Consider the following 6000-nt stretch of genomic DNA (forward strand, 5'->3'; position numbering starts at 1 on the left):
TTGCTGCACAGTGGAAAGAACTCGTTCCCATCACCACACTAATTTTTCATATGCAAACACTTTTTTTTTTCTCCGGAAAAAAAAAAGGAACTGACAGCGCTCGAGAGCGAGAGAGAGCCACAACACTGGGCTCAGTTGAACTTCTGACATAAGACACTCAGTCCTAGGTCTCTCACTGCTTCATAGTCTAAACATATGTAAAGCCCGACAGAGGAACACTTCTTAAGCAGAGACACTGCCTGGGCTCTCCCTTCCAATCCCTGACGCCATCACTACAGGGCCTTTATTGAGATGTATGGATATCTCTATTATATCTGTATATTTTTTAACCGATCTAACTCTTCCCTGTTTCCCGGGGAGCCTGTAGTGCGTTTCTCTTCTGGGACTGTCGGAGTGTCTCGGGTGTAGTTATCTCGCACTGCTGCCAAATTTTGCCAAAATTTAAAAGAAAAAGAGAGTTTTATTACAAACGTGTTTCAGCTTACTGAAAGACAAGGAGGGGGGAGGGGGGTGGAAAAAGCAAGTGTTTTGCGGCAAAGCAGAAAGACGGGCACACGCATGCACACATATATATACACACACACACACACACGCACACACACGTACATACGTATGTACAAACGTTTCATCGACCAACCCCGTTGCATCAATCTACACTGGGATTAACGTGATGTTGAAACTTAAGTTGGACAGAGAAAAAAAAAATACTGTGCACTGTCATTGGAAGAGCACAGCATTGGAGATGTCCTGTGTCACTTGACAGGGCCCAATCCACGAACTTGTGGCGAGCCGAATGGAAAGAGGAGTGAGACGGACCCAGTCTTTTGGGAGTGTGTGTGTGGGGGGAGAAAAAAAACAAGTGAGAGAAGAAAGACAAAAAGGAGCAGTTAAGTGCTAAGTATTTTCTGATGTGTTCAGTTACATTAGAATTCTAGCGAATGGGTCTTGCAGTTCTATGTTTGACCATTGATCCTTTGGATACTCATTGTTTCACTTTTATAACTTCTATGGTTTATTATCCATCTGTCTTTAAAAAGAGAAGCTGCTATAATTTTTTTTTTTTCCTTAACTCTGGGGATGAAATCAACTTTACCTTCAGGTCTACTGCCTTGTCACTCCCTCTCCTCCCCACTGCCCCTTCCATTTCGTTCCTTCAGTTTCTTAATGCTTTGTACACCAGTTCAAATTGACTTTTATTTCTTCCTGTTAATGGTTCCGATGGCGCAATTGCCATGCACTTCTGCCTTTTTTTTTAAAAAAGAATTCAGAAAACCCGAAGATGCTCCCTTGCGTTTTGTTACTTGTGGCATCTTAGCTCAGCGTATAAACAGAAACCATTTTTTTTCCCCTCAAATGACTATAACGTAGCCGAGCAGAAATGTTTTTTGAGAACTTGTGTCTGAATCAGTACAGGGCGTGAAATAAATATACTCAGGTCAAACAGTTTAATACTAGTACATGTCTTTCTCAGTGTTTCCATGTTCATTTTTGTGCATATGTAGAAATTGTTTGCCCTTTTTCTTCCCCGAACCAACCCCCCCACCCCCACCCTTCCACCCCTGAAAAAACCTAGGCCTTTTTTTTTTAACCAAACTGGGATAGTTATCCTGACAGCTCAACTTCGATCACACGGTTGTATTGTTTATTTTGGCTGCATATCTTTCCTGTCCAGGTTTTGGATCTTTCTTTTTCAATTATTACCAGGATGAGTCTTTAGCAGGCCGGACAGGCGGCCATTTTGTATTGGCCACGTTGTCCGTTTAACTGACTCTACGCTCTGTTTAAAAAAATCTGGCATTGCGGAGTTCTTGTTTTTAGGGTTGTATGGTTTAAAAGTGATTGCAGGAGCAATGGCTATTAGTAACTATATCAGCTTGCCAAAATTGATAGTGCCCTGGTAATAATCAGCCCAATGCTCATTGCTAAAAGAAAAATGCCAGGCATTAACAAAACCCAAATATTGAGAGGCAGCGGAGTGGAGTCTAAATATCAGGAAAGGTAGTCTTTCAAGTAATAAGTGCATGCAATTTTGGCCTGCAGAAGGCTTAACATTATTGTGACTGGGTCTACATTCACCACACGGGCTGAAAGGCTAACTGAAAAAGTGCCCTGACCCTCTCCTGATCTCAGGATATCTATTTTTTTTTCCAGGCTGTTCTGGGTGAGGTTGCCCCCGCACCACCACCCCCACCACCACCACCCCCCAACCGCCCCCCCCCCCCCCCCCCCCCCTCCCCTCCCCCTCACTCCCACCAAACACAAGTTGCCGCCATCACTTCTCAGCCACTGAGAGAGTAGAGCGAAAAGACACAAGGGGATGGTTTCGCACCCGTCACTTCTCCATCGCAACTCCCCTAGTACCCTCACCCACCCCCCTTTTCACGGTGGCGGGGGCGAGGGAGGGGTCACCACTTCTTTTAAACCTCTGCTGCCAGGTCGATAGGGTTGACTCTGCGATTAGCGAATGCTGACGTGCTCGGAGACGCCAACGTTAAAGTTTGGCTCGGTGCCGATACTCGCTTGTACTCTCCACTGCCGTAATGTCGGAGAAAATGTACAACTGTGAGGGGGCTTTTGTTCAAAGAATGCTCCTGAACCCACCTAGACTGGAAGGAAGTTAACTAAAGTGCAAGAGCAAAAGAAAAACAAATGGATTAAGACTGATATTTGTGACCAGAGGTAACATTAAAGTTTGTAGTGTTTTTTTTTTGCTATTCCTTTTTCTAGAATAGTTTCTGGCTTCCTTTTTTTTTTGCCACTGTCCCATAGCATTATTCTGAATTTCTGTTAATTAAAAAGGTAATCTATGTAGGAATTTTTTTTAATTTATTTTGTAATATCAGTTAAGATCACTGTAAAATGCCCCAAATTGAAATCAGTACTGATAGTTTGTTTTTTAAATGTTACCTGACAGGGGGACATTTTTTTTGTTGTTGATGTTTTTAAGCATTTATCTACCTCACTTTTTTTTTATATATATTATATATAAAATACATCTCGCATTCAGCAATCTGAGAGACAGTACAGTATCTGGGAAACCTCAAAACAATCCACAAACCACAAACACTAATGTCTTTGGAGAGGGACGAGTTGCTCGGTTCACAGAGGTCACCAGCTTTGTGGGGGTGAAGGGTGAAAGGTCAAGAGACTGCAGTTAATCACTCCAAACGTAAGCCACCACCACGAATGAACCCATCACAGGTCCCTGGATCCCTCGTGCCTGTCGTGCATGTGTTGTCTTATCAGAAAGCCCTGGTACCCATGGCAACTACTGCAGTATCCTGGTGATGCGCACATGCACTACATATTTTATGCTCGTTATTTTTGGCCGCGGGGGCAAGGGAGCGTTGCATTATACTCCCTTCATTTTCATTTCATTTGTACACTTCTTCAACATCGCCTCCTTAACAGGAGTGCAAGCCCAGTGCTTGACTTCGCCCCCAAAGTAGTTGTCAAATGGTTCCACCAATTCTTTTTTTTTTCTCCCTTTTCTACCGACATCTTGTAGAAGCGGCTCTCCTTTCTGGGGCAGACCAGCACTCCTCAGCCTTGAGCGAGAGGTGTGCTCGGGGGAAGGCGTTACAAGCAAACGGGTTGGTGTATTTCCCCCCCTCTTACCCTGAACCGAACCGAAACTCCTTCCTGTTGAGCCGGGGGAGCAGGAGAGACCAGGAGCTGCAGCTTATGCCCAGTGTCAGTGTGAGGGCCAGATTCACCATTATCTAAAACGGAGAATGTCAGCTGGGTCACTTTGTCCCGACGTAAACTGAGATGCAGACAGCATTCTTTTGGAACTTTGATTTAACAAACACCTTCATCAACAGTGGGCGAGAGGCTGGATAAAGCAGAATTGGTTTGAACCAATTCAGGCCCTATTGCGAGGTGTCTTTGAGTTTATGTATGTTTCTGGAAAGGCCTTTCCTGGTACCTCGGTTCAGCCGAGGTCAGTTTTCCCTCGTGTGACCATGAGCACTCCCACCAAATTGTGAAGCTCAGGATGTGACCAAACCCACTCCCACAGATTAGTGTAGCCCAAAGGCCAGAGTGGAGCCAAACTATGTGACTTAACAGGTATTCCACGAGATCACAAACCCTACTCCCTGTTCCTGTCCGTTCACTGGTTCTGACAGTGCTTGTAGGATCTAGATATGCAGAGGGTCAAGTAACCAATGTCTACTATATGCTTTACAATAACGTCACCCCATTTGGCCCTTGTTAGTTTAAACCCATGAACTGTTGACAAAGTATTAACATTGATGGGGATAGTGTAGAGGAAGTTTTACTCTGTACCTGACCAAAAAGTGTGGAGGGAGCATCTAACATTTGCTATGCCTGATCTCAAGTTTTCGATGCTGAAAGTGAGAAATGTTCCATTCCCCATGGCCAACAACATCCCTCACCTCCAGCACAAAAACTGAACAGAAAAAGGTTTCAGAAGAGTCTTGTGACCCACAGTTGGATTGGGGTAAATCAGCAAGTTGCAAGTTCAGTGAGTTCCCAGTGCAGAAATGTCCATCGACTCCAGAAATGAGCAGTAAATGAGGGACGGAGGGAGAGAGTCACAAATTAAACCTACTACAAGACCAGGTAGGACAGCAATAATCTCCACAACAGGACCATTGTGATGGTAAATTCAAGTGTGAGCACCCTGAAGCAATCCTTGTAAGGGCTCTTGCAATTCCTCCAAACTGCACCCCCACCCACCCCAAAAGAGCTTCAGAGCATCTTTGCACGTAGTTGATGCATGTTTCTGGCAGTGTTCACCATAGCGACCTCCGTAGATAGCTGGGGAGTTGTGCATCTCGCCCAGACTTCCTAGATGACCCCCTCCCAAAGAAAAAAGACACTCTTATGAATTTGCAGCTTTGCTAATTTTCCAGCAGATGTTCACCAAGTTTAAAATCTGGAAGGTTTTTTTTTTAAAAGTTTGTTATCTTTATTGTTGCTGCTGAATGGCTTCTTTGCTGGCTCACTGCGCAGGAACATTGCTGTGTGAGGTTAAAGACACAATCCAGTCCTTGTCCAGAGCCGGATGGGGAGATTCCCGATGACCCTCCTTCCAGCAACCCCGCCCCTCCCCTCCCCCGAAAAAGAGGTTGTTTCACAGCTCTGTGATGCCCTCCACGGCTGCATAGCCGGATGCTGCACCCCCCCCCCCCCCCCAACCAACTGGATTCGCATATCAAGAGCAATGGCTGGGCAAGTCAACTGCCATGGAGAGTGCACCCCAGCGAGAGTCTGTCTCCTTCGGAAAAATGTGGAGAGAATTCAGGGCAGGAATTTGGCGCGGGTGAGGTGTGGTGGGAAGCACCAAAGTTATTTCTGGTGTCACGCAGGAAGGAAATGTGGCTTTTTAGGCCTTCATTTGGCATTTAAATAAGCCATGGCGTAACAGCTTGTAAGTAGGTTAATGAGGCGACTGGTGATATTGGAACTTCTGGAGCTAATTGTCAGCGTGTCTGAAATGCAAGGTGGAACCACTTCTCAGCTGGGAGAATTCAAACACAAAACTGGTGACCTCCTGACCTGGCAAACCTTTTCCCCCCGCATTGCACATATTAATCATCACAACCGTAGACCCTCAGATCACAGCTGGTTACGAATGTTTGTTAAACTGTCTGATTTATTATATCATCAGTAGATGAAATCTGTATTAGAAGAAAAAAATTTTTTTTTTTTTTTAAAAATCACTAACAACATTGTGGCCATCTTAGCAACTGTATAGATCATTGAAAGCACTTCGTTATCATTACTGTTTTGTTACTGACTTAGGAAATGGCTATATGGGCTTGTCGGTGTCCGAGCTGTTTAAAGGGACAGTGTCCCATTTTGTTGTCTGACCGAAGTTGTCCGTAGCATCTACCTGGGGAATGAGCAAACCCTGATCTGTGTAAAGCTCAATTTGGAGGGTCCCCGTGTGTGTGTGTGTATTTCTAAATGGGACCCTTGTTTCAAGTGGCCTGCATGAACTTTTGATTTGGGCTGCGTCCCATGTTTGTC

The sequence above is a fragment of the Carcharodon carcharias genome, chromosome 32 (assembly GCF_017639515.1).
Source record: "Carcharodon carcharias isolate sCarCar2 chromosome 32, sCarCar2.pri, whole genome shotgun sequence".
Lineage (NCBI taxonomy): Eukaryota > Metazoa > Chordata > Chondrichthyes > Lamniformes > Lamnidae > Carcharodon > Carcharodon carcharias.